Source organism: Mus caroli, unplaced genomic scaffold, assembly GCF_978045245.1.
Source record: "Mus caroli unplaced genomic scaffold, Mus_caroli_1 scaffold_15, whole genome shotgun sequence".
In the NCBI taxonomy this organism is placed as follows: domain Eukaryota; kingdom Metazoa; phylum Chordata; class Mammalia; order Rodentia; family Muridae; genus Mus; species Mus caroli.
This window is the reverse complement of record NW_028227270.1, coordinates 43,752,995-43,779,890: the sequence shown is the minus strand read 5'-3', so window position 1 is coordinate 43,779,890 and position 26,896 is coordinate 43,752,995. Positions and strand designations below refer to the sequence as shown.

The following is a 26,896-nucleotide window of genomic DNA, read 5'->3' as shown; positions in this document are numbered from 1 at the left end:
ATCTCGTATCCCAGGTCTCTAAGAGACCAGTCCACACAGGTAAGCATGTGGGCCACAGAAGGAACAGAGCTTCGTGGACAGGGTCCCTTTGGGCCTTCATCTTCAGCCAAGAAGTACATCTGAGTATCAGATCTCTGTGCACCTTCCCTGCAAGAGGAGAGCTTGCCTGCAGAGAGTGCTCTGACCACTGGGTCTCAGGAGAGAGTTGGACTCCCAGGAGTGCTGACAGAGGCTAACAGAAACACAGGAGGAACAATCCCCAGCCAGAGACAGCTATAACATCTATCACCAGAGATTACCAGATGGCGAAAGGAAAACTTAAGAATCTTACTAACAGAAACCAAGACAACTCAGCATTATCAGAATCCAGTACGCCCCAAACAGCGAGTCCTGCATACCCCAACACACGCGAAAAGCAAGATTCGAATTTAAAATCATATCTCATGATGCTGGTAGAGGATTTTAGAAGGGCATTAATAACTCACTTAAAGAAATACAGAAGAACACTGCAAAACAGGTAGAAGACCTTAAAGAAGAAGCAGAAAAATTCCTCAAAGAATTACAGGAAAACACTGCTAAACAAGTAGAAGTCCTTAAGTAGGAAACACAAAAATCTCTTAAAGAATTACAGGAAAAGACAACCAAATAGGTGATGGAATTGAACAAAACCATCCAAGATCTAAAAATGGAAGTAGAAACAGGAAAACCCAAAGGGAGACAACTCTGGAGATAGAAATCCTAGGAAAGATATCAGGAACCATAGATGCGAGCAACAGCAACAGACTACAAGAGATGGAAGAGAGAATCTCAGGTGCAGAAGATTCCATAGACAACATTGACACAATAATCAAAGAAAATGCAAAATGCAAAAAGATCCTAACACAAAACATCCAGGAAATCCAGGACACAATGAGAAGACCAAACCTAAGGATAGGTATAGATGACAAGGAAAATTTCCAACTTAAAGGGCCAGTAAATATCTTCAACATAATTATAGAAGAAAATTTCCCCAACCTAAAGAAAGAGATGCCCATGAACATAGAAGAAACCTACAGAACTCCAAATAGTTTGGACCAGAAAAGAAATTCCTCCGGTCACATAATAATCAAAATATCAAATGCACAAAACAAAGAGAGAATATTAAAAGCAGTAAGGGAAACAGATCAAGTAACATATAAAGGCAGACCTATCAGAATTACACCTGACTTCACCCTAGAGACTATGAAAGCAAGAAGATCCTGGACAGTTGAGATATAGACCCCAAGAGAACACAAATGCCAGCCCAGGCTACTATACCCAGCATAACTCTCAATTACCATAGATGGAGAAATCAAAGTATTCCATGACAAAACCAAATTCACACAATATCTTTCCATGAATCCAGCCCTTCAAAAGATAATAAAGGGAAAACTCCCAAACAAGAACGGAAATTATGATGCAGAAAAAGCAAGAAAGTAATCCTTCAACAAACCTAAAAGAAGATAGCCACAAGAACAGAATCCCAACTCTAACAACAATAATTACAGGAAGCAACAATTACTTTCCCTTAATATCTCTTAATATCAATGGACTCAATTCACCAATAAAGACACAGACTAACAGACTGGCTACATAAACAGGACCTAACATTTTGCTGCTTACAAGACAGACACTATCTCAGAGTAAAAGGCTGGAAAAAAAATTTCCAAGCAAATGGTCTGAAGAAACAAGCTGGAGTAGCCATTCTAATATTGAACAAAATCGACTTCCAACACAAAGTTATGAAAAAAGACAAGGAAGGGCACTTCATACTCATCAAAGGTAAAATCTTCCAAGAAGAACTCTAAATTTTGAATATCTATGCTCCAAATGCAAGGGTATCCACATTCTATAAGGAAACTCTAGTAAAGCTCAAACCACGCATTGCACCTCATACAATAATACTGGGAGACTTCAACACCCCACTCTCATCAATGGACAGATCCTGGAAACAGTAACTAAAAAGAGACACATTGAAACTAACAGAAGTTATGAAACAAATGGATTTAAAAGATATCTATAGAACATTTTATCCTAAAACAAAAGGATATAACTTCCTCTCACCATGTCATGGTACCTTCTCCAAAACTGACTATAGGTAACAAAACAGGCCTCAACATATACAAAAATATTGAAATTATCTCATGCATTCTATCATATTGCCACGGACTAAGGCTGATCTTCAATAACAACATAAATAATATAAAGCCCATATACACATGGAAGCTGAACAACAATCTACTCAATGATAACTTGGTCAAGGAAGAAAAAAGGAAAAGATTAAAGACTTTAGAGTTTAATAAAAATGAAGCCACAACATACCCAAACATATAGGACTCAATGAAAGCATTCCTAAGAGGAAAACTCATAGCTCTGAGTGCCACCAAAAAGAAACTGGAGAGAGCATACACTAGCAGCTTGACAACACACCTAAAAGGTCTAGAACAAAAGGAACCAAATTCACCCAAGGGGAGTAGATTGCAGGAAATAATCAACCTCATGGCTGAAATCAACCAAGTGGAAACAAGAAGAACTATTCAAAGAATCAACCAAACCATGAGCTGTTCTTTGAGAAAATCAACAAGATAGATAAACCCTTAGCCAGACTAACTGGAGGACACAGGGACATTATCCTAATTACCAAAATCAGAAATGAAAAGGGAGACATAACAACAAAATCTGAGGAAATTAAAATAATCACCTGGTTCTACTACAAAAGCCTGTAATCAACAAAGTAGAAAACCTGGATGATATGGACAATTTTCTAGACAGATACCAGGTACCAAAGTTAAATCAGGATCCAGTTAACAATCTAAACAGTCCCATATGTTCTAAAGAAATAGAAGCACTCATCAATACCTTCCCAACCAAAAAATGCCCAGGACCAGATGGGTTTAGTGCAGAGTTCTATCAGACCTTCAAAGAAGATCTAATTCCAACTCTCCTCAAACTATTCCACAAAATAGAAACAGAAGGTACTCTACCCAATTCATCCTATGAAGCCACATTTACTCTGATACCACGCAAAGATCCAACAAAGAGAATTTCAGACCAATTTCCCTTATGAATATCGATGCAAAAATACTCAATAAAATCCTCGCAAACTGAATCCAAGAACACATCAAAATGATCATCCACCATGACCAAGTAGGCTTCATCCCAGGCATGCAAAGATGGTTGAATATATGGAAATCCATCAACATAATCCAGTATATAAACAAACTCAAAGACAAAAACCACATGACCATCTCTTTAGGTGCTGAGAAAGCATTTGACAAAATCTAACACCCATTCATGATAAAAGTCTTGGAAAGATCAGGAATTTGAGGCCCATACATAAACATAATAATAGCAATCTACAGGGAACCAGTAGCCAACATCAAACTAAATGGTGAGATACTGGAAGAATCCCACTAAAATCAGGGACTAGAAAAGGCTGCCCACTCTCTCCCTACCTATTCAATATAGTACTTGAAGACCTAGCCAGAGCAATTAGAGAATGAAAGGAGATGAAAAGAATACATATTGGAAAGGAAGAAGTCAAAATATCACTATTTGAAGATGATATGACAGTATATATAAGTGACCCTAACAATTCCACCAGAGTACTCCTAAATGGATAAACACCTTCAGGAAAGTAGCAGGATATAAAATTAACTGAAACAAATCTGTGACCTTTCTCTACACAAAGGATAAACAGGGTGAGAAAGAAATTAGGGAAACTACACCCTTTATAATAGTCACAAATTATATAAAATACCTTGGTGTGACTCTAAGGAAGTGAACGATATGTATGATAAGACCTTCAAGTTTCTGAAGAAAGAAATCAAAGAAGATCTCAGAAGATGGAATGATCTCCCATGCTCATGGATTGGCAGGATCAATATAGTAAAAATGGCTATCCTGCCAAAAGCAACCTACAGATTCAATGAAATTCCTATCAAATTTCCAACTCAATTCTTCAAGGAATTAGAAAGGGCAATCGGCAGATTCATCTGGAATAACAAAAAACATAGGATAGCAAAAACTCTTCTCAATTATAAAATAACCTCTGGTGGAATCATCATGCCAGGTCTAAAGCTGTACTACAGAGCAATTGTGATAAAAACTGCATGGTACTGATATAGCAATAGACAGGTAGATCAATGGAATAGAATTGAAGACCCAGAAATGAACCCACACATGTATGGTCACTTGATCTTTAACAAAGGAGCTAAAATCATACAGTGGAAAAAAGACATTATTTTCAACAAATGGTGCTAGCACAACTGGCGGTTATCACGTAGAAGAGTGAGAATTGATCCATTCTTATTTCCTTGTACTAAGGTCAAGTCTCCATAGATCAAGGAACTCCACATAAAACCAGAGACACTGAAAGTTATAGAGGAGAAAGTGGGCAAAAGCTTCAAAGATATTTGTACAGGGCAAAAATTCCTGAACAGAATAGCAATGGCTTGTGCTGTAAGAATGAGAATTGACAAATGAGACCTCATAAAATTGCGAAGCTTCTGTAAGGCAAAAGACACTGTCAATAAGACAGAAAGACCACCAACAGATTGGGAAAGGATCTTTACCAATACTAAATCAGATAGGGGACTAATACCCAATTTATATAAAGAACTCAAGAAGATGTACTCCAGAAAATCAAATAACCCTATTAAAAATGGGGTACAGAGCTAAACAAAGAATTCTCAACTGAGGAATACCGAAGGGCTGAGAAGCATCTGAAAAAATGGTCAACATCCTTAATCATCAGGGAAATGCAAATCAAAACTACCCTGAGATTCCATCTCACACCAGTCAGAATGGCTAAGATCAAAAATTCTGGTGACAGCAGATGCTGGTGAGGATGTGGAGAAAGAGGGACACTTCTCCATTGTTGGTGGGATTGCAAGCTGGTACAACCACTTGGCAAATCAGTCTGGCGGTTCCTCAGAAAATTGGACATAGTACTACCGGAGGATCCCGCAATACCTCTCCTGGGCATATATCCACAAGATGTCCCAACCGGTAAGAAGGACACATGCTCCACTATGTTCATAGCAGCCTTATTTATAGTAGCCAGAACCTGGAAAGAGCCCAGATGTCCCTCAGCACAGGAATGGATACAGAAATTTTGGTATATTTACACAGTGGATTACTACTCAGCAATTAAAAACAATGATTTATGAAATTCTTAGGCAAATGGATGTATCTGTAGGATATCATTCTGAGTGAGGTAACCCAATCACAAAAGAAGTCACTTGATATGCACTCACTGATAAGCGAATATTAGTTCAGAAACTTAGAATATCCAAGATACAATTTGCAAAACACAAGAAAATCAAGAAGAAGGAAGACCAAAGTGTGGATACTTCATTCCTCCTTAGAATAGGGAACAAAATACCCATGGAAGGAGTTACAGAGACAAAGTTTGGAGCTAAGATGAAAGGTTGGACCATCCAGAGAGTACTCCATCTGGGGATCCATCCCATAATCAACCACCAAATGCAGACACTATTGCATATGCCAGGAAGATTTTGCTGAAAGGACCCTGATATTGTTGTCTTGTGTGAAGCTAGTCAGTGCCTGGCAAACACAGAAGTGGATGCTCATAGTTATCTATTGGATGGAACACAGGGCTCCCAATGGAGGAGCTAGAGAAAGTACCCAAGGACCTGAAGTGGTCTGCAACCCTATAGGTGAAACAAAAATGGTCTAGTAGGTCATCAATGGGAGGAAGGCCCTAGGTCCTGTGAAGGTTTTATGCCCCAATTTAGGGGAATGCCAGGGCCAGGAATGGGAGTGGATGGGTTGGAAAGCTGCAGTAGGAGGTAAGGTGTAGGGTGTTTTCAGTGGGGAAACTAGCAAAGGGGATAATATTTGAAATGTAAATAAAGGAAATACCTAATAAAAATGTGAGAAAAATTACTAAATAAATAGAGAGAAACTAGAAGCAATCCTACTAAAATCAGGGGGCAAGACAACATTGCCCACTCTTTCCCTATCTATTCAATATAGTGTTTGAAGTTCTAGCTAGGGCAATTAGACAACAGGAGGAGATAAATGGGATACAAATTGGAAAGGAAGAAGTCAAAGTATCATTACTTGGAGATGATCTGATAGCATTCATAAGCAACCCCCAAAATTCCACCAGAGACCTCCTCAAACTGACAAACAACTTTAACAAGATGGAAGGATATAAAATTAACTCAAAAGTATCAGTAGCTTTCCTTTATACAAATATTAACCATGCTTATAAGAAATTTGGGAAACAACACCCTACACAATAGCCTTAAATAGTATAAAATATTGTGGTGTAACTTTTACTAAGCAAGTGAAAGATTTATATGACAAGAACTTCAAATTCCTTAAGAAAGCAACCAAAGAAGACTTAGAAGATGGGAAGATCTCCTAAACTCATGGATTGGTATGATGAACATAGTAAAAATGGCCATCTTACCAAAAGCAATCTACAGATTTAATGCAATTCTCACCACAATTTAAACACCATTCTTCACAGACATGGAAAGAGCAATTCTCAATTTCATATAGACAAACAAAAACTTCAGGATAGCCAAAACAATTCTCAACAATAAAAGATCTTATGGGGAATTGCCATCCCTGATTTCAAACTGTAAATAGTTTCAATGTATGCTTCATTGTGACATTGACTGAAGAAGCAGTAGCTACATATTTTGTCCAATGTTTCTCCTGATGGTTAGACAAGGATTATCCATTTATAGGAGGTTCATCTTGATTTTTGTATGTATTTGTGTGTGCCTGAGTGAGCTTATGTGAGCCACTTGTGTATACAGGTCACCAAAGGCCGGAGGGCATTGGATCCTCTGGAACTGAAGTTGTAGGCATTTGTTGAGCCCAGCCTAGGTTCTTTGGAAGAACAGTGAGTGCTCTTAACATGTGAACTCTCCCTTGAGCCCCCTCAGGTTTATTTTTAATGAGCTTGTTTCTTTTGGTCATTCTATCAAAATGAAAATGTTATGTTGCTTTTCATGATAAAAAAAACCAACCCTGTTTGAAACACAAAATTCAAGTTGCTTACTGTATATAATGCTTTTCTTCAGTTGTAAGTTCTACCCTACAAGCCTCTTGAGCTGCAGCCTTAAATGAAACCCTAAAGTTTATAATGTTACGGGCTTCACCCAGGCATTCTTGGCTTATTTCTGCAAGTTATGTTTTTCCTCAAGAACATTCTGTTATATTTTTCTCCATCCATATATATCCTTACTGCCCTCATGACTTCCCATTAAGTTTCTCCAAATAGTGCAATGAATAGATATTAATTTATTCAAACAATGTTTATTGTATATATATATATATATATATATATATATATATATATATATATATATTTTTTTTTTTTTTTCGAGACAGGGTTTCTCTGTGTAGCCCTGGCTGTCCTGGCACTCACTTCGTAGACCAGGCTGGCCTTGAACTCAGAAATCCGCCTGCCTCTGCCTCCCGAGTGCTGGGATTAAAGGCATGCGCCACCACGCCCGGCTATTGTATATTTTGTGACAGGCATCTTGTCCTGGTTGAGGATACTTAAAAGGCAAGATAAAATCAGTTTTCATCCAGTTCACATTTTAGTGGGTAAGAGCACACTGCCAATAAATTGTATCACTCTTTGTTCTGAAGGAAGCAGTTGAGTTAAGAGGTACAAATTATGGGAGTGAGGTACAATATACTTTCAAGAATTCTGGAACTCCCTGTCTGGTAATATAACAAATATAGGTTTGCTAACTACCAGCCTTTCCTCACAGTTACCTGAGGTATCAGTCATAGCTTCGTGTCTTTAGTAAATGCTTTGACCTTAATTGGTAAAAAAATGTTTTCAGGATTAAAAAACAAAGAAAACATCAGAATACCATATAAAATATTAAAATCATTTGTGTCTATTGCTCACCCCTATTCTACCCTAAAGAGAAGAATCTTTTAGACCTTTTTTGGATAAACAGAACACCAACATACTTCTCATTTGAGTTAGCTCTCAATAGGATATTAGGGTTAACTTCCTGCCTTAATTTTGTGCTAAATACGATTTTTCAAACATAGGCCTCCAGTCTTAACTTGAATATCAAGGGTGGGGTGAATTTACATGAACCATGGATGGACATGGGGAATTCGCTTAAAGCCAGCATCACGGAGAATATTGAAATTCCTCTTTCAGAACGAGGCTTTAGGATAGTTTAGAATAGCAGGGTACGACACGGACACGCCACAATAATGCACACCACATACACACTGCCCTCTCCCAAAGTCTCAGGAACAGATGTAGAGGCTCGCTCCGCCCATTTCCGGGTTCTTGGCGCCGCGGCCGTCGCATGCGTAATGACGTTTAAATTCCCTGCAGACCCGGAAGTGCAATCGAACTTGGTCGGGGCGCGGATCTTGAGAGAGAAAGTCCGAGCCAGGGCGCAAGGGAGTTCGCCCAGAGATCTGGAAGGCCACGCCTCCTCGCACCTACCCTCTCAGCATTGCAGCTGGGGACAGAGCTCAGGTAGGACTGCGCTGGCCACCTCTGCCAGCCGCCGCAGGGGCGAGACCCCGAGGGGCTGGCCTGGCTGGGACTCGGGCGGGATGCTGGCACCGGGATCCTGACTGTCAGAAGCCACGCGTCGTCTCTGGGCCACTTCTCTTACCTATGTGCAAGATCTTGCAAAAGGGCTGCCTCACCTGCCTTGTCCACTCTGCAGGCAGGAGGAACACGTGTGACCTGGGGTGGCTAGCCTGAGTCTGAGTCCCTGAAGCTCTGGTTTTCACCGGATATCTTAGATAGAGGAAGAGACCCTCCACTTACAGTATTGCAGTTGTCTGGTTGAAGTTGTTTTTAGTTGTTTGTTTTCATGCTAAGATTGTCAACCACCAAAGCTGTGGCATGCATTCATAGCAAACATTGAAGTGTACTTATAAAATGCCCTCAAAAACTTGTATCATGTGTAGTTAGTAGGATGTATACATTCGTCTGTAAGTTTCTTACATTCAGAAGTAGACCACATCACGTGCTTCTCATTTTCCCAAAGTGTATGTCTTTGGAGTCAAGTAACTTCTGCCTAAGAGTGTTTGGGCTATATTTAAAAGACAGTTCGTACTGTCCATTCTCCCCAAATTCTCAAAAAAGCTGCATTGAAAAAGTTCTGTGGTCTGGACCAGTTACTGCCTTGTTTTGTTTGTTTTGAAATAACTCCATTGTGGTGGTGCTCTCAAAGCTCATGGTTGGTTTTGTCTTAAAGAACTGCTAAAGTATTCTGTTTCTCCTTATTCTTTTTCCTTTCTTGTGAGGGACAGATACCCCTTTTCATTCTCAGACTAAGTCAGAGCAGGCTAAATTCGGGTTTCATTGTCAGTGCTGGTATGGTGCATTTTGTAAGCTTTCCTACTTTTAAACTCGGAGTCTGGTCTCTTAACCTGTCAAAGGGATGAGAACCGAAGGGCTGCCTGGAATGGCTTTTTGGCCGAGACTACAGCTGCACTTGTACATGGAGAACAGAATCCAGGCCAGGAGGAAAATAGAATTTATAAAGCTTAGAGCATTGATCTAGTCATTCATCTATTGTATTGACTAGCTGCTAACAGTATGTCTGGTAATGTGCTGTGTTCGGGGAAGATAGTAGTGAACTATACAGAAAGTTCTGGACTGGTGGTGGGTGGAGATCAATCCTCATGCAGATGCATAAACAGGAGTGAGAAAGCTAGTGGGGAAAAAAACGACGCAAGTGGAGGAGAGAAGGGGCTGTTGAGTACAGATCCAAATTAAGTGAGAAACTGGACTCCACAGTTATGGGGGGTATGGTGTAGATGAGTACAAAGGCTCTAAGGTTGAAACACATTTGTTATCACTGGAGTAATAAAGATATAGGGCTTAATAGTGTGGAGAAGGAATATTCAGTGACTTGTTACATTTATGATAGTTTGTACTTATTGATCACCAATGTAGCTTTGGGAGGAGAATCTAGGGTCAGTACACATGTAAAGGTACTTCCATGTTCAATAAAGAGCAACATTTAGTCAGTTAATGTCATGTATGTTGCCCTTTGTTTTTGTTAGATTGGATTTGCCCAATAGTGTCAATATTTAGTGAATATGTCTCTCCTCTGTACCAAACTTACTTTTCATTTTCTTTATCATTATAGTAAAATGTACCTAATAAAATATTTTACTTGGGCAATATAGGCAGGAGGATCTCTGACAACAACAACAACAACAACAACAAGAAAAACAACAGCAATTTCAAGTATTCAGTTCAGTAATGGAAACGATGTTTATGTTGTTGAATAGCTATCATTGCTGTTTGTCTTCAGTACTTTTTGGTTTTTCCTGGATGAACTCTGTAACTCTCTTTAGCCCCTGGCAACAATGGAGCTTCTTTCTGTGTCTATGACTCTGACTATTGTGGACATATCATATGAGTGTACTTATACAGCATTCATTCTTTTGTGACTGGCTTATTTAACTTAGGACAATATCCCTAGGTTTCAACTGTTATTGCATATGTCAGAATGTCCTTCCTTTAAAAGCTGAATATAATAATCACTGTGTAAATGTATCAGTTTTTATGAATTTGTTTACCTGTGGATGCTTGAATTGTTTACTTTTTTGGTTACTACTGTAAATGATACTGCTGTGTGCACAAACATCTGTTTACCTTACTTTCATTTCTTTTGATTATATATCCTTAAATGAAGCTGATTAAATGAAAATTTGGAATAGTTTACATCTTGAATGCTCATCTTTTACCGTTGCGTCCTCAGAGAAGTGCTATGGGGAAGAATCAGGTTCTGCTCAGAGGTTTCCATCAGGTCTTGCTTACAGGTTTTCATCATTGAAGGCATGCCCTTGAGGAGAGTAGTGGGACCTTAGCCCCTTCCTCCTCTCTTTGTTTCTGCTTCTTGGCTAGAAGTGAGCCATTTGCTTTGCCATGTGCTCCTTTCTGCTCCTACCATAGTGTGCTCCTTCCACAAGTACACAAGCAATAGGGCCAACTAAAGACATACTGAACCCTCTAAAATTGTTGGCCATAGTGAACCTTTTCTCTTTATATGCTGACGACCTTAGTGTTTGTTATAATAACAGAAAGCTGACTAATGTGATTCCATGTTTAATTTTTTTAAGGAATTGTCATACTGTGTACCACAATGACTAACCAATTTTTCTTTCCCACCAGCCATACACAGGGTTGTAATTTCCATACAGTGTTGTAAATTTTTGTCCACATCTTCATGAAACCTTTATTTATTTATTTATTTATTTACTTATTTTGGTTTTTCGAGACAGGATTTCTCTGTGTAGCCCTGGCTGTCCTGGAACTCACTTTGTAGACCAGGCTGGCCTTGAACTCAGAAATAAATCTGCCTGCCTCTGCCTCCCGAGTGCTGGGATTAAAGGCGTGAGTCCCCACACCCAGCTCATGAAAGCTTTAAAAAAAGGGTAATTGCCATAGTCATAACTGTGTAGGGCTGTGGTTTTGGTTCACAGTCCTACAATATTAGTAATGTTAAATACTTTTTACTGTGCTTTTTGGTCACTGACATATCTACTTTGGAGTTTTTGAAATAGTTTTTGTAGTCCAGTCTGGCTTCAAACTCATGATGCTTCTGCCACATCCACATACATAATAAGATTAAATAGGCTTACAGGTGTGACAGCTAGTCCCAGCTCTTTGGGTTATGAGTTGTACTGGGGATTGAACCAGGGGCTTATGCATGCTGGACAAGTGCTATAGCACCGAGCTATATCTCAAGCTTGTTAATTTAAGACCTGATTTCAGTAAAACTTTTAAAGATTTATTTGTGATATTTTAAGTATTGGGTTGCCTTTTAAGATGGCAAACACCATGTGTTTTCTTGCTTTTTAATCTTAAAGTTCTATAATAGTAAAAGCCCTCAAATGCCTATAGGCTAGGTATCTATACCCCATACTTAGAAATTAAACAGAAACCAAAACAGAACTCTAAAGTCTCCTTTGTACAATGAACAAAACTTTCAGTATCACATTGTGTCAGAGAAACCAAAGATCTCTGTTTTGCTTTGTTGTTTTCTTCTTTAATTGAAAGGAAAAAGGTATATTGATTGGCTGGCTGTACCTGTGAAGTGGACCACCTTTGTTTGCTAGCTGAGAAGAGAAGGCCACTAGAGGAAATTGATGAAGAGAAAAGATATGCTGGGCAGCAATAAAGCAGTCTGTGGCTAGATGGGCAGTGACAAAGGAGATCAGTAATCATAATAGACAGTGAGCTCCATGACTGACAGCACAGAGACAACCCAACATGCAAGTAATGAGCACTATAGATTCACAGCTTGGAATGGTATGGGGGAGAGGTCAAGAGAGTGCAAATCCCTAATAACTTCTCAGCATGTGGTTCTGAAGCAAAACACTGGGCCCTCAGAATCCAGGGGACCTGCTCCATATCAGGTAATATGTTTCTGTTTCTGTGGTTCAGTAGCCGTTGTTGGAAGGTGTGAGCTGTGTGTAGTTCTGCAGAATAAGCGTAAATCCTTGAGAATGTGTACCACATGATTTTAGTTCCTATGACAGAGATTTAATTGAATACAACCTCCCTCGTCACCCCCAACTCTACCCCATAATGGCTCTTACTATGTAACTCTGGCTGGTCTAGAACTTGTCATGTAGACCAGGCTGGTCTCAAACTCAAGAGATCCACCTGCCTCTGCCTCTCAAAATATGGGATTAAAGGCAGGAACTACCATGTTAGCCATTAAAATATTTTTATATTTAATGTTTATAATAGAAGGAAGTATCTTACTGAAGGATGCCTGACTATCCACTAGGTTAGAGTAACTGAGTAACTTTGGACATATGCTTACAAACTCAGTTATAAAGCTCATTTAAGTCAACCATTCTTCTGTAGTTTAAATAATGAATGAAGAAAATTATGCCATAAGTTCCATTATCATTTTTGGCTAACTGAAATTTATTAATTTGCTAGATACGGGGTGACAGATGACTGACTTGCCCAAGGCTTTGCAGCTAAGTTACATGCGAGGTAGAGACGGCAGCACTGCATTGCCTTCTCTACAGCATTATCCCCCAGTGTTTGGATGCACTTTGGTTTGCAATGTATGTAATAATTTTTGTTTCTGAGAAAATATTACTGTTAGGACAGATCAGCAGAGCAAGCATTTACTGTATGTACACTTTTTTATAACATGCACCCTCCTCTTCTCCTCTGAGATGGTGGAGGTCCCCTGCCTGGTTTCCCTGCACCCTGGCATATCAAGTCTCTGTGAGGGTAGGTGTATCTTCTCCCGCTAAGACCAGAAAAGGCAACCCAGCCAGAAGAACAACATATCCCATATGCAGGCAACAGCTTTTAGGATAGCTCCTTCTCCATTTGTCCTGGATCCACATGAAGACCAAGCTGCACATCTGCTGCATATTTGTGAGGAGGCCCATGGCCAGCCCATGTATGTTTGATTGATGGCTCAGTCTCTGAGACCCTTAAGGGTCCAAGTTAGTTGACTCTGCTGGTTTTCCTGTGGAGTTTCTTTCCCTTTAGGTGCCCTTAATCCTTCCTCCTACTCTTCCATAAGAGTCCCCAAGCTCCATTTAATGTTTGGCTGTGGATGTCTGCATCTGTCTGAGTCAGCTCTTGGATGGAGCCTCTCAGAGGACAGCCATGCCAGACTCCTGTCTGAAAGCATAACAGAATATCATTAATAGTGTCAGGGATTGGTGTTTGCACATGGGATGGGTCCAAAGCTGGGCCAGTCATTGGTTGGCCTCTCCCTCAGTCTCTGTTCCATGCCCTGTCCATGCATCTCCTGTAGATAGGATTAAACCTTGGGTCAAAATTTCTGTGCGTGGGTTGGTGTTCCCATCCTTTCACTGGATTTTGTGCCTGGCTACAGGAGGTAGCTTCCACAGGTTCTATATCCCCACACAGCTAAGGACACCCTCACTGATTCTTGGGCACCTCCCCCATCCCAGGTCTCTGTCTCTTCCTGGAGATGCCCCCCTATCTCTACATCTCAGTCAGTTGCAGATCTAGCCACTCTTCCCATCCCTTCCCATACCTGATTTAGAACCCCCTCCCATTCTTCCTCCCCTTCCCCTCTCCCACTCAGTTCCCTCCTTCCATCTGCCTCTTACGACTATTTTATTCACCCTTCTAAGTGAGATTCAAGCCTTCTTGTTTAGCTTCTTTGGGTTTGTGGAGTGTAGCATGGGTATCCTGTATTTTATGCTAATATCTACTTATAAGTGAGTACGTACCATACATGTCCCTTTGGGCCTGGGTTACCTCACTCAGGATGATATTCTCCATATCCATCCATTTGCCTGCAAAATTTATGTCTTTGTCCTTAATAGGTGATTATTATTCCATTGTATAGATGTATGACATTTTTTTAATCCATTCTTCAGTTGAGGGAAATGTAGATTGTTTCCAGTTTCTGGCTATTATGAAAGAAGCCTATGAATAAGAACAAATGTCTTTGTGGGTGTACTGGCTAGTTTTGTGTCAACTTGATACAGCTGGAGTTATCACAGAGAAAGGAGCTTTAGTTGAGGAAATGCCTCCATGAGATCCAACTGTAAGGCATTTCCTCAATTAGTGATCAAGGGGGAAAGCCCCCTTGTGGGTAGGACCATCTCTGGGCTGGTAGTCTCAGTTCTATAAGAGAGCAGGCTGAGTAAGCCAGGAGAAGCAAGCCAGTAAAGAACATCCCTCCATGGCCTCTGCATCAACTCCTGCTCCCTGACCTGCTTGAATTCCAGTCCTCACTTCTTTCAGTGATAAACAGCAATGTGGAAATGTAAGCTGAATAAACCCTTTCCTCCCCAGTTGCTTCTTGGTCATGATGTTTGTGCAGGAATAGAAACCCTGACTAGGACAGTGGGTCTGTGGAGCATCTTTTGGATATATGCCCAGGAGAGGTCTATAGGGTCTTGAGGTAGTACTATTTCCAGTTTTTTGACAAACTGCCAAATGATTTCCAAAGTTGTATAAGTTTGCAGTCCCACCAGTAATGGGGGAGTGTTCATTCTGACTGGTGTAAGATGGAATCTCAGAGTTGATTTGATTTGCATTTCCCTGATGAGTAAAGACTTTGAACATTTATTTAGGTGCTTCCTGGCCATTCAAGATTCCTCTGATGAGAATTCTGTTTAGTGCTGTTCCCCATTTTTAAATTGGATTATTTGGGTTGATGGTATTTAAATTCTTGAGTTCCATATAAATTTCGGATATTAGCCCTCTGTCCTGTGTATGGTTGGTGAAAATCCCTTACCAATCTGTAGGGTGTCATTTTGTCCTATTGACAGCATCCTTTGCAGTTACACAAAGTCCCATTTACCAGTTATTGATCTTAGAATCATTGGTGTTCTTTTCAGGAAATTGCCTCCTGTACCAATGCATTCAAGGGTATTTTCTACTTTCCCTTCTATGAGATTTAGTGTATTCAGTCTTATGTTGAGGTCCTTGACCTTGTATTTTGGGCAGGGTGATAAATACAATCTATTTTCATTCTTCCCCATGTAGACATCCAGTTAGACCAGCATTGTTTGTTGAAGATGCTTTTATTTTTCCATAGGATGGTTTTGGCTTCTTTATCAAAAACCAAGTGTCCATAGACATGTGGTTTTATTTGTGGGTCTTCAATTCGATTCCATTGATCAACGTGTCTGTTTCTGTACCAATACCATGCAGTTTTTATCACTACTGCTCTGTAGTACAGCTTGAGGTCAGGGATAATGATTCCCCCAGAAGTTCTTTTATTATTCAGGATTGTTTTGGCTATCCTGGATTTATTTTCTCATACGATATTGAGAGTTTTTCTTTCAAATTGTGTTGGAATTTTGATGGGGATTGCATTGAATCTGTAGATTGCTTTTGGTAAGATGGCCATTTTCACTCTGTTAATCCTAGTTACCCATGAGCTTGGGAGATAGATCTTTCCATCTTCTGATATCTTCTTCAGTTTTTTTCTTCATGGACTTGAAGTTCTTGTCATATAGATCTTTCACTTGCTTGGTTAGTTATAGCAGGGTATTTCATATTATTATTTTAGTTTTTAATTTATTTTTTATTAGGTATTTTCCTCGTTTACATTTTCAATGCTATCCCAAAAGTCCCCCATACCCACCCCCCAATCCCCTACCCACCCACTCCCCCTTTTTGGCCCTGGGGTTCCCCTGTACTGGGGCATATAAAGTTTGCAAGTCCAATGGGCCTCTCTTTGCAGTGATGGCCGACTAGGCCATCTTTTGATACATATGCAGCTAGAGACAAGAGCTCCGGGGTACTGGTTAGTTCATATTGTTGTTCCACCTATAGGGTTGCAGTTCCCTTTAGCTCCTTGGGTAATTTCTCTAGCTCCTCCATTGGGGGCCGTGTGATCCATCCAATAGCTGACTGTGATCTTTCACTTGCTTGGTTAGTTACAGCAGGGTATTTCATATTATTTGTGTCTATTGTGAAGGGTGTTGTTTCCCTAATTTATTTCTCAGCCTGTTTTTCATTTATATAAAGGAAGGTTACTGATTTGTTTGAGTTAATTTTATATCCAGCCACTTTGCTGAAGTTGTTTATCAGCTGCAGTAGTTCTCTGGTGGAATTCTGGGGGTTGCTTTTATATACTATACTATCATTTGCAAATAGTGATACTTGATTTCTTTGTCAATTTGTATCCCCTTTGTCTTTTGTTGTCTAATTGCTCTAGGTAGAACTTTGAGTACTATATTGAATAGATAAGGAGAGAGTGGGCAACCTTGTCTTTCCCCTGATTTTAGTGGGATTGCTTCAAGTTTCTTTCCATTTACTTTGATGTTGGCTCTTGGTTTGCTGTTGTTGATGGGAATTTTGGGATCACTTATGTACACTATCATATCATCTGCGAATAGTGATATTTTGATTTCTTTTGTAATTTGTATCCACTTGATCTCCTTTAGTTGTCTCATTGGTCTGGCTAGAACTTCACATACTATATTGAAGAGGAGAGAGTGGGCAGCTTTGTCTTATCTCTGATTTTAGTGGAATTAATTTAAGTTTTTCTCCATTTAGCTTGATGGTGGCTATTGGCTTGCTGTATATTGCTTCAATTATGTTTAGACATGTGCCTTTTATCCTTGACGTCTCTAATACTTTTGATATGAAGGGGTGTTGAATTTTGTCGAAGACTTTTTCAGGATCTAATGAGATGATCATATGATTATTTTTCATTTAGTTTATTTATATTGTGGATGACATTGATGGATTTTTGTAAATTGAACCATCACTTTATCCATGTGATGAAGCCTATTTTATGATAGATTATGTTTTTGATGTGTTCCTGGATTTGGTTTGAGAGTATTTTATTGAGTATTTTTGTATCAGTGTTAATAGAGAAATCAGTCTAAAATTCTTTATCTTTGTTTATAGTCTTTGTGTGGTTGAGGTATCAGGGTGACTGTGGCTTCATAGAATGAGTTTGGCAGTGTTCCTTTTGTTTCTATTTTGTGAAATAGTTTGAGGAGTATTGTACTAGCTCTAGTTTGAAAGCATGGTAGAATTCTGTCCTAAAGCCATCTGTCCCTGGGCTTTTTTTTCCCGTTTGCTCATGAGCCTTTTAATGACTGCTTCTATTTCTTTAGGGGTTATAGGGCTGTTTAAATAGTTTAACTGATCTTGATTTAACTTTAATAGCATCTGTTTAGAAAATTGTTCATTTCATTAACATTTTCCAATTTTGAATACAGGCTTTTGAAGAAAGACCTAATGATTCTTTGAATTTCCTCAGTGTTTGTTGTTGTCTCCCTTTCATTTCTGCTTTTGTTTATTTGGATACTGTCTCTTTCTTTTGGTTAGTTTGGCTATGGGTTTGTCTATCTTACTGATTTTTTCAAAGAAGCAGTTTGTGGTTTCATTGATTCTTTGTATTCTTTTGTTTCTTACTGATCGAGTTTAACCCCAATTTTGATTATTTTCTGCCTTGTTTTTGGTGTGCTTGCTTCTTCTTTTTCTTTGTTTTGTTTCTAGAGCATTCAAGTGTACTTTTAAATTGCTGGTATTGAGAACTCTCTAATTTCTTTATGGCGGCACTTAGTGCTATGAAATTTCCCCTTAACGCTGCTTTTATTGTTTCCCATAAATTTGGGTATGTTATGCTTTCATTTTCATTGAATTCTAGAAAGTCTTTTATTCCTTCCCTGACAGAGATCATGGAGTAGAGAGTTGTCAATTTCCAAGATGCTTTCTGGTTTTTCTGTTGTTGTTGAAGTTTAGTTTTAATCCATGATGGTGTGATAAGATTCAAGGTGTTATTTCAGTTTTTCTGTGTCTGTTGAGATATGTTTTGTGACTGACTGTGTGGTCAGTTTTGGAGAAGGATCCATGAAGTGGTGAGAAAAAAAGGATATTCTTTTGTGTTTGGGTGAAATATTCTATAGATGTCTGTTAGGTCCATTTCATTCATAATGTGTGTTTGTTTTATTATTTCTCTGTTAGTTTTTGTCTAAACTGACAGGATGACCTGTCAATTGGTTAGAGTGGGATGTTGAAGTCTCCCATTATTATGTTGTTTTCGATGTGCAATTTAAGCTTCCGCAATGTTTCTTTTATAAATGTAGGTGCCCTTGTTAATTGAGATATCATCTCCGTAAATCTTTTTCTTTGATGAGTATGAAGTGTTCTTCCTGTCTCTTTGATTAATTTTGGTTAATTTTTAAATTTTATTTTATTCTTATTTTTATTTTATTATATATATTATATATTTTGTATACATTCATAATTACATATTTATATTATTACTGTTTTATTCATATTGTATTATCTAATATATAATTTTATTAGATGTTAGGATGACTTGCTTCTTGAGTCTGCTTGCTTTGAAAATTTTTTTCCGCCTTTTAGTCTGCAACTAATATTTATATTTATTGCTGAGGTGTGTTTCTTGTATGCAGCAGATTAATGGATTCTGTTTTCACACCTGTTTTGTTAGCCAATTGTTTTTTTCCTGTTATTTTGATGGTGGTGGTGGTGGTGGTGGGGAGAGAGAGAGAGAGAGAGAGAGAGAGAGAGAGAGAGAGAGAGAGAGATCCCTCCTCCACCTTTTTTTCTGGCATGAAATTGTTTCCTGTGTTTTCTTGGATATAGTTATCCTTTGGATTGAAGTTTTCCCTCAAGTATTTTTTGTATGAATGAATTTGTGGATTAATAGTTATTGTTTGAATTTGCATTTGTCTTGCAATACCTTGTTTTCTCCATCTATGGTGTTTGAAAGTTTTGCTGGGTATAGTGGTTTAGGTTGGCATCTGTGGTTTTTTTTTTTTTAGTCCAGGCCCTTCTAGCTTTTAGAGTCTCTGTTGAGAAGTTGGGTGTAATTTTGATAGGTCTACCTCAGCATTTTATCTGTCCTTTTTCCCTTGCTGCTTTTAATATTTTTTCTTTGTTTTGTAGACTTGTGTTTTGATTATTGTGTGGTGAGAGGATTTTCTTTTCTAGTCAAGTCTACTTGGTGTTCTATAAGCTTCTTGTATGTTTATAGGTATCTCTTTCTTTAGATTGGAAAAGGTTTCTTCTACAGTTTGCTTGAAAATTGATTCTGGCCCTTGGAGCTGGAATTCTTCATCTTCTATTACTGTTATTCTTAGGATAGGTCTTTTCATGGTGTCCCAGATTTCCTGGGTGTTTTGTGCCAGGAATGTTTTAGATTTAATATTTTCTTTGACTGGTGTATCATTTTTTCTATTGCAACTTCTATGCCTGAGATTCTCTCTTCCATCTCCTGTATCCATCCTGTTGGTGATGGTCATGTCTGCTATTCGCATTCTCTTCTCTAGGCTTTCCATCTCCAGGATTCCCTCAGTTTGTGTTTTCTTTATTGCTTCAATTTCTACTTTCAGGTCTTGTATATTTTATTTAATTCCTTCACCTGCTTAATTGTATTTTCCTGTAAATCTTTAAAGGATTTTTTTTCCCCTTTAAAGTCTACCTGTTTGATTGTATTTTCCTGTATTTCTTTAAGGGATGTATTCATTTCCTCTTTAACAGCCTCTATCATCTTTATAAGACTGGATTTAAGGTCATTTTCTTGTGCTTTGGTTGTGTTATCCAGTGCTTGCTATAGTAGGATAGTTGTACATGGAAGGTCCCATTTTGCCCTGGCTTTTGTTGATTGTGTTTTGAGGGCCTTTAGCCATCTGGATGGCTTTGGTCCCATGATGTTCCTGAATGGTTCAGGCCTAGCAGGTCTGATTGGGATGATTTTTCTTAAGTGGTCATATTTAGAAATTTGTGTGGATTAAAAGAATGAGATCAGTCAGATTGAAGAGATTCAGATAGAAAAGAAAGGAGATATATCATGCAAGGATTAGTTGAACAGGCTTAGGGCTTGTCTCAAAAGAGAAGAACAGGGCAGGCTTATGACCTGAGCCCCAGAGCTCATGGTGGAAGGTGAGTATTGATTCCCCTGAATTAGCTTCTGACCACCATGTTTGATCCAGAATATGTGTTCCTATGCACACACATTTGTATACATTTATATATACACAGAGAGACTGATAAATAGTAATACGTCTAGCATACTAGATTCAAATAAAGCTTAAGACATAGAGGAGCTGAAGTTGAGGAACCCAAACCATAAAAACAGAAAGGGGTCTGTTTTTCCTGTCAGTAAAGGTAGATGCCCTTAGTCATAAGGTGGTCTGCATGACACACTTGAGGATCTCATGTGCTAGGTTGGACATCTGCAGTCATGACAGGACTTTGTTATAATAGTTTACATTTTAACAAAGCCATGTGTAGGATGTGATAGCAAGTATAAAGTCTTTATGATTTAACTGGGTTTTTAAGAAAAAAGGATGCCTAATTTAAGAAACTCAGAAAGGATCATTTAAAAGATACTGAATAGATACTTGATTACCTCTATGCCAGTTGACATTGGGGGAAATTTGTAGTGAGAGATGAAGTTGAAGTAGAAGATAAGAGCCATGGACTTTGTAGTGCATGTGTGCAAATGGTGTGGGAAATGAACAGTCATGCGGATTGATCAGGAACTTCCATTAGCGTCTGAGGTCAATGAAGTACTGAGCTTCTGATCATGTTATTTAGCTTTCTATATTAGCAATCAAATTGTCGTTCAAATTACAAAGAGAAAATGATTATTTTGGGGCTGGAGAGATGGCTCAGTGGTTAAGAGCAGTGACTGCTCTTCCAAAGGTCCTGAGTTCAAATCCCAGTAACCACATGGCGGCTCACAACCATCCGTAATGAGATCTGACACTCTCTTCTGGAGTGTCTGAAGGCAGCTACAGTGTACTTACATATAATAAATAAATAAATCTTTAAAAATAATGATTATTTTGGTCCATAACTTGAGTTTTTCAGCCATACTTGATTGATCTGATTGCCTTCTGTGGCAAGGCAGCAGCATACCAAGGTGGGTGTTCTCCCTCCCTCCTTCCCTCCCTCCCTCCCCCTCCCTCATTCTCTCCCATACTTCCTTCTTTTCTTGTCAGGGATCAGTTACCTAGCCAGAGCTGTCCTGGAACATGCTATGTAGCCTTGGCTAGGAGCTCAGGAATATATATATATATATATATATATAAATTTTATTTTATTGTGAGGCAAGGTTTCCTGTAGTGCAGCCTACCCTTAAACTGAACTCACTGTGTAGCTGAGGATGAGTTTAACATCGGATCCTCCTGCTCCTACCCCTTGGTTTTATGCTGGCCTACCCAGAGTTTCTTGATTATCAGGCAAGCACTCTACCAACTGAACTATTCCAGTCCCTACCATTGGATTTAAAATAAATTTAATTTATTCTTCTTTCATATTTTACACTCTGACCATAGTTTCCCCTCCTTCCTCTCTTCTCAGTCCTACCTCCCACCTCCCCTCTCTTCAACTTCCATTTCTCTGTTTCTCTTCAGAAAATGGCAGGCCTCTCAGGGATATCAACCTGACATATCAAGTTACAGTAAGACTAGACACATCCCCTCATATCAAGGTTGGACAAAGCAACCCAGGAGAACGAAAGGGGTCCTATCATTAGGTTTCCCACAAGGACACTCCTACCACTGTATTTGTAAAGTATATAACTTATTGGCTCTCATATGTTCACTGATGCAGAGGAACTATTTTTTTTTTTTAAGGGCAAATTATACCTCATGTCTCACCCATATCTGATTTAGATGTTTTTAGCTATATCTTTGGACATTACATTTTAACATTGATTGTGAAATAAGGTAAGACTTTTGGGTGTATTAGAATCACATGAATGTGTTTTGTGATTAGGATGTGATAAGGATGTGATTTGAGGAAGCCACAGGCAGAATTGTGTGAATTTAGTTTTCTCCTCCCACCCAGTCCATATGTGGAACTTCCAATCCCAAAGAGCATATTTGCAAAAGGTTAACTGAGAGAATAGGAGTGGGATCCTGATTTTACAGGGTTAGTGTCATTGTGAAGAGACTCTAGAGTCTTTTTCAGCAAGAATGTAGTTGTTTGCAAGGAAGATAGCCCTCAGCATAGACTCAATCTTGTTGGACATTCTAATACTTGAGAAATTCACTGTCGTTAAAACACTGTGGGTTTTGCTATATCAGTCTAAGCATACTAAAGTACTAATGAATGGGTAGGGTAGTCTTGTGTGCTTTTGCATGCATGTGTGTGTGCTCAGGCATGCATGTGTATGTGTGTTGTGTGCATGTGCCTGTGTGTGCATTTGTGTTGTGTGTGTGCATGTGCCTGTGTGTTTGTTATATGTGTGCCTGTGTGTGTGCCTCTGTGTGTGATTAGATTTCATGTGGTCTGAAAGTATCATCTGAAATTATTCAAACACTTGAAACAAGAAATAGAGGAGGAAGGGTCCAGTGAGGACTTGTAGATTATATCACGTAAAGTGGCTGAGTAAGAAACAAAGGTAACGGAAAAGGAAAGAAGATATAGCAATACTATATCTGTGCAGCGCACTAAGAAAGTCCAGAGAAATTTTCTTTCTACATTTGAAAATAATTTAATTGAACATGTTTATATTACAGTAAGATATATCACACATTTAAAGAACTATGCTGTTGAGAATATTTTACTTTTATTTTTTATAGTTTTAATTTTATTTTTGCTTCTGTATTGGGTGAGTGTCTGTGTGAGGATATGCTGCATGTGAAGAGTCCAACTAGAAGAGGATGTTGGATTCCACTGGAACTTGAGTGACAGGCAGCTCTAAGTACCTGGCATAGGTGCTGGAAACCCAACTCAGGTTTTCAGGCAGAGAAGCAAATGCTATTCATCATTGAGCTGTCTAGCTTTAGAATAGCCTTAAAATATAGATTTACCTTTTACCTGATGTATTAAGTTATATTTATGCTTAGTATTTTAGAAGATAAGTAATATTAAGGAGCTAAGTAATATTAGAGCTACTAATACGGTTCATACAATATGGACCTTTTACTTCAGGATCAGAACATGCTGAAAACCTATTTACTACTCTCATAGGGCTATTGAATAGTCTTTTAAATAGATGGTTGATTTATTAAGTCAGTGTGTACTGATGTGTTTCTTGGTAGTTTTGATCAGAGTATTATTTAGATCTAGGAATTCATTCTTTTGAGACTGTGAATGATAGCAATAGTTAAAATTTTATGTGCATCAGTAATACTTCAAGAACTAAAAAAACTGGATATTTCAGTGTTATCGTTGAAAATAAACTGTTTAAAACAAGTTTACTTATTCTGAATATTTTTCTTAACAAGAAACTTGTATAATTATTTTTATGAAAACAAGCATATGTGTTTGTGTTTTTTAAGTGTTTTAATTAAAAACCCAAGTTTTCTTCCTCCCATTTTCATTCTGTTTCTTCTAAATTCTAAAAGGAATAACGATTTTCAACCAGGTTAACTCATTACTGAAAAATACCAAATTTTACACCAATGTTTTATTGTTTGTTTTGAAATTGAAAGTATGTTAAAGATACCACTCATGTTTCAGCAAATCTACAGGAAGCTCCTTTCTCACATGGAATATAAATTACTGTTGAATTGGAAAATCACTAGGCAATTCAGTGCTGACGAGAACTAATGAATCTGGAAGCCTAAGCGGCATTCACTAGTTTATTAAGGATTTAAATATATGTTGCCTATTGCTGTGTAATAAATTATCTCCAAATTTAGCAGCTTAAAGCAAAATCCTTTATCATCTCAAACAGCTTCACAGTGTCAGAGATTTAGGAACCTTTTATCTGGGATGCTCTGAGATTAAGATGTCAGCCGGGGCTACTTTTGTCTGTAATTTGGCTCTGTAGGATCTACTCCAAGCTCTTGGCAGGAAACCTCCTTTAAAAATGTAGAGCTCTTGATAGGACTGGTCATAACATGACTGTTCCAAACCTAGTCAACTGAGAAAGAGAAGACAGGAAGAAGTTGGGGGGAGAGAGGGAGAGAGAGAGGGAGAGGGAGAAAGGAGGAAGAAGAGGAGGAAGAGGAAGAAGAGGAGGACGGGGAGGAGGATGAGAGAGAAGAAGAGGAGGAGGAATGCCCCAAATAAACACCACAATCCTTTGTAACATATATCAAAGCTATACCATATTGGTTACCGAAGCCAGCTCTTATATGGTGTTGGAGGTTATGACTCTTTGGAGTTAGTTAGGTCTCACTGGGGAACATTTTGAAGAATACCATATCCCTGATCATCCATGTCCTTCCTATATACACATATGATTCTTACATCACCTTATGAAATAAGTCAAATCCTGGTATGAATGAGGCCAGTTGGAATTAGTTCCTTAAGTACAACTTTCTGATTATAATTCTTTTTCACTTGTTTTTCTGTATTTCTAATTGGTAATATGCAAAGTTCAGTCAATACATTGTAAGAGGAGTTTAATGCTGCCCAAAATTCCTCCAAGAAATGAGAGGCATAGATCCCCATGCATGGTTACAAGACAAATACCAGGTTTTGGTCTCCAGGCAGATGCAGGAGTAAAGTTTTAAGAACCACATCTGTTATTGGGTAGCCTCTGGCAAGGCAAGGCAGGACGGTCTAAACTGCTAAGGAAAGAGTGTTACGTCTGAATAATTCTGGTGGGCTTTGGAATATAGGAGTGATCCATAGGTAACAATATATCCTGTGTGAGTGAGTGTGTGTGTGTGTGTGTGTCTGTCTGTCTGTAAGAGACTAGGCATTTGTAGGTGAGTAGCTTCTTTGCGTCATATTAATATTTTGGGGGTCCAAAGTCCAAAGTTCTTTTCATGAAATTATATTTTCTCTTTTAAGTATCAGATATCTGGTGAATTCTATTAAGAGAAATTGCCTTAGATAGAAGTTACATGTGAGCAATTTATAGAAACAAATCATTTGTATGCTGGGCTCTTGCTAAGAACCATGAACTTAAAAGTTCTAGAAGTTACATTGTAGATGCATCTGGTGTGTGTGCTTGTGTGTTTTCATGTTTATTGTGTGAGGGCCCAAATCTGTGTGCAGGTACATGAGCATGTGGAAGTCAGAGGCAGCACACTGTCGGGATTAGAGGCAGGCTGCCAGCCTGACTAGCATTTTCATGGGTGCTTGGGAACCCACCTCTGGTCCTTTTGTGTGCATGGCAAGTGCCTTGCCTGTTGAGCCATCTCCCTAACTCTTGGGCCTTGCTTTTGAAGGATGACTCCCATTCTAGAGTGCTGTGTACATGTGTGTCACTTAATGATGTCCACACATTTGGGGTTATATTTTAGTACATGTATTTGGAAGGACTTACCTTAAGTCCTTTTGTTTGACTAGTATTATAAGATACACCTTTGTTGTTATTGCTACAATTTTTTATTTAGATTAAAAATATGTGCGACTCACTGATAAGTGGATATTAGCCCAGAAACTTAGAATACCCAAGATATAAATACAATTTGCAAAACACATGAAACTCAACAAGAAAGAAGACCAAAGTGTGGATACTTCATCCCTCCTTAGAATGGGGAACAAAATACCCATTGGAGCTGAGACGAAAGGATGGGTCATCCAGAGACTGCCCCACCCGGGGATCCATCCCATAATCAGCCACCAAATGCAGACACTATTACATATGCCAGCAAGATTTTGCTGACATGACCCTGATATAGCTGTCTCTTGTGAGCTTATGCCAATACCTGGCAAACATAGAAGTGGATGCTCACAGTCATCTATTGGATGGAACACAGGGCCCTCAATAGAGGAGCTAGAGAAAGTACCCAAGGAGCTGAAGGAGTCTGCAACCCTTTAGGTTGAACAACAATATGAACTAACCAGTACCCCCAGAGCTCATTTCTCTAGCTGTATATTAGCAGAAGATGGCCTGCATATGTTAGTTTCAGGTCACTTATACAAACTATCATATTATCTGCAAATAATGATACTTTTAAAAAAATTTTTTTCTTCTCCAGTTTGTATCCCCTAAATCTAATTCAGTTGTCTTATTGCTCTAGCTAAGACTTCAAGTACTGTATTGACTAGGTATGGAGAGAGTAGAAAACCTTGTCTTGTTCCTGTTTTAGTGGGGTCACTTTGAGTTTTTTTCCATTTAATTTTATGTTGGCTATAGGCTTGCTGTAAATTGCCTTTATTTTAGGATGTTTTTCATGAACGGTATTGGATTTTGTCAGAGTCCTTTTCTGCATCTAATGAGATGATCTTTTTTTTTTTTTCTTTCAGTTTGTGTAGTAGACTACATATACTGATTTTCATATGTTAATCCATCTGTGCATCCCTGGGATAAAGCCTACTTGATTAATTTGATCATGGTGGCTGATCTTTTTGATGTGTTCTTAGACTTTATTTGCAAGTGTTTTTATTGAGTATTTTTGCATGTATGTTCATAAGGGAAATTGGCCTGTAATAATCTTTCTTTGTAGGGTTTTCCTGTGGTTTAGATACCAGGGTAAATGTGGCATCATAAAAAGAATCAGGCAGTCTTCTTTC

At 38.6% G+C, this 26,896-nt stretch overlaps 1 protein-coding gene across 7 annotated transcripts in view; it reads left to right on the top strand.

Annotated features, from left to right (window-relative positions):
- The first annotated feature begins 8,360 nt into the window (after positions 1 to 8,360).
- Positions 8,361 to 26,896, top strand: part of Arb2a (ARB2 cotranscriptional regulator A) — a 475,504-nt gene continuing 456,968 nt past the window's right edge. For 6 of the 7 annotated variants that reach the window (XM_085830928.1, XM_029468401.2, XM_085830931.1 and 3 more), the window contains exon 1: positions 8,379 to 8,518. The gene's annotated coding sequence lies outside the window, so the exon portion shown is untranslated. Of the gene's footprint in view, positions 8,519 to 26,896 lie in introns of all 7 variants that reach the window. The other variant, XM_085830930.1, reaches the window with a different exon arrangement.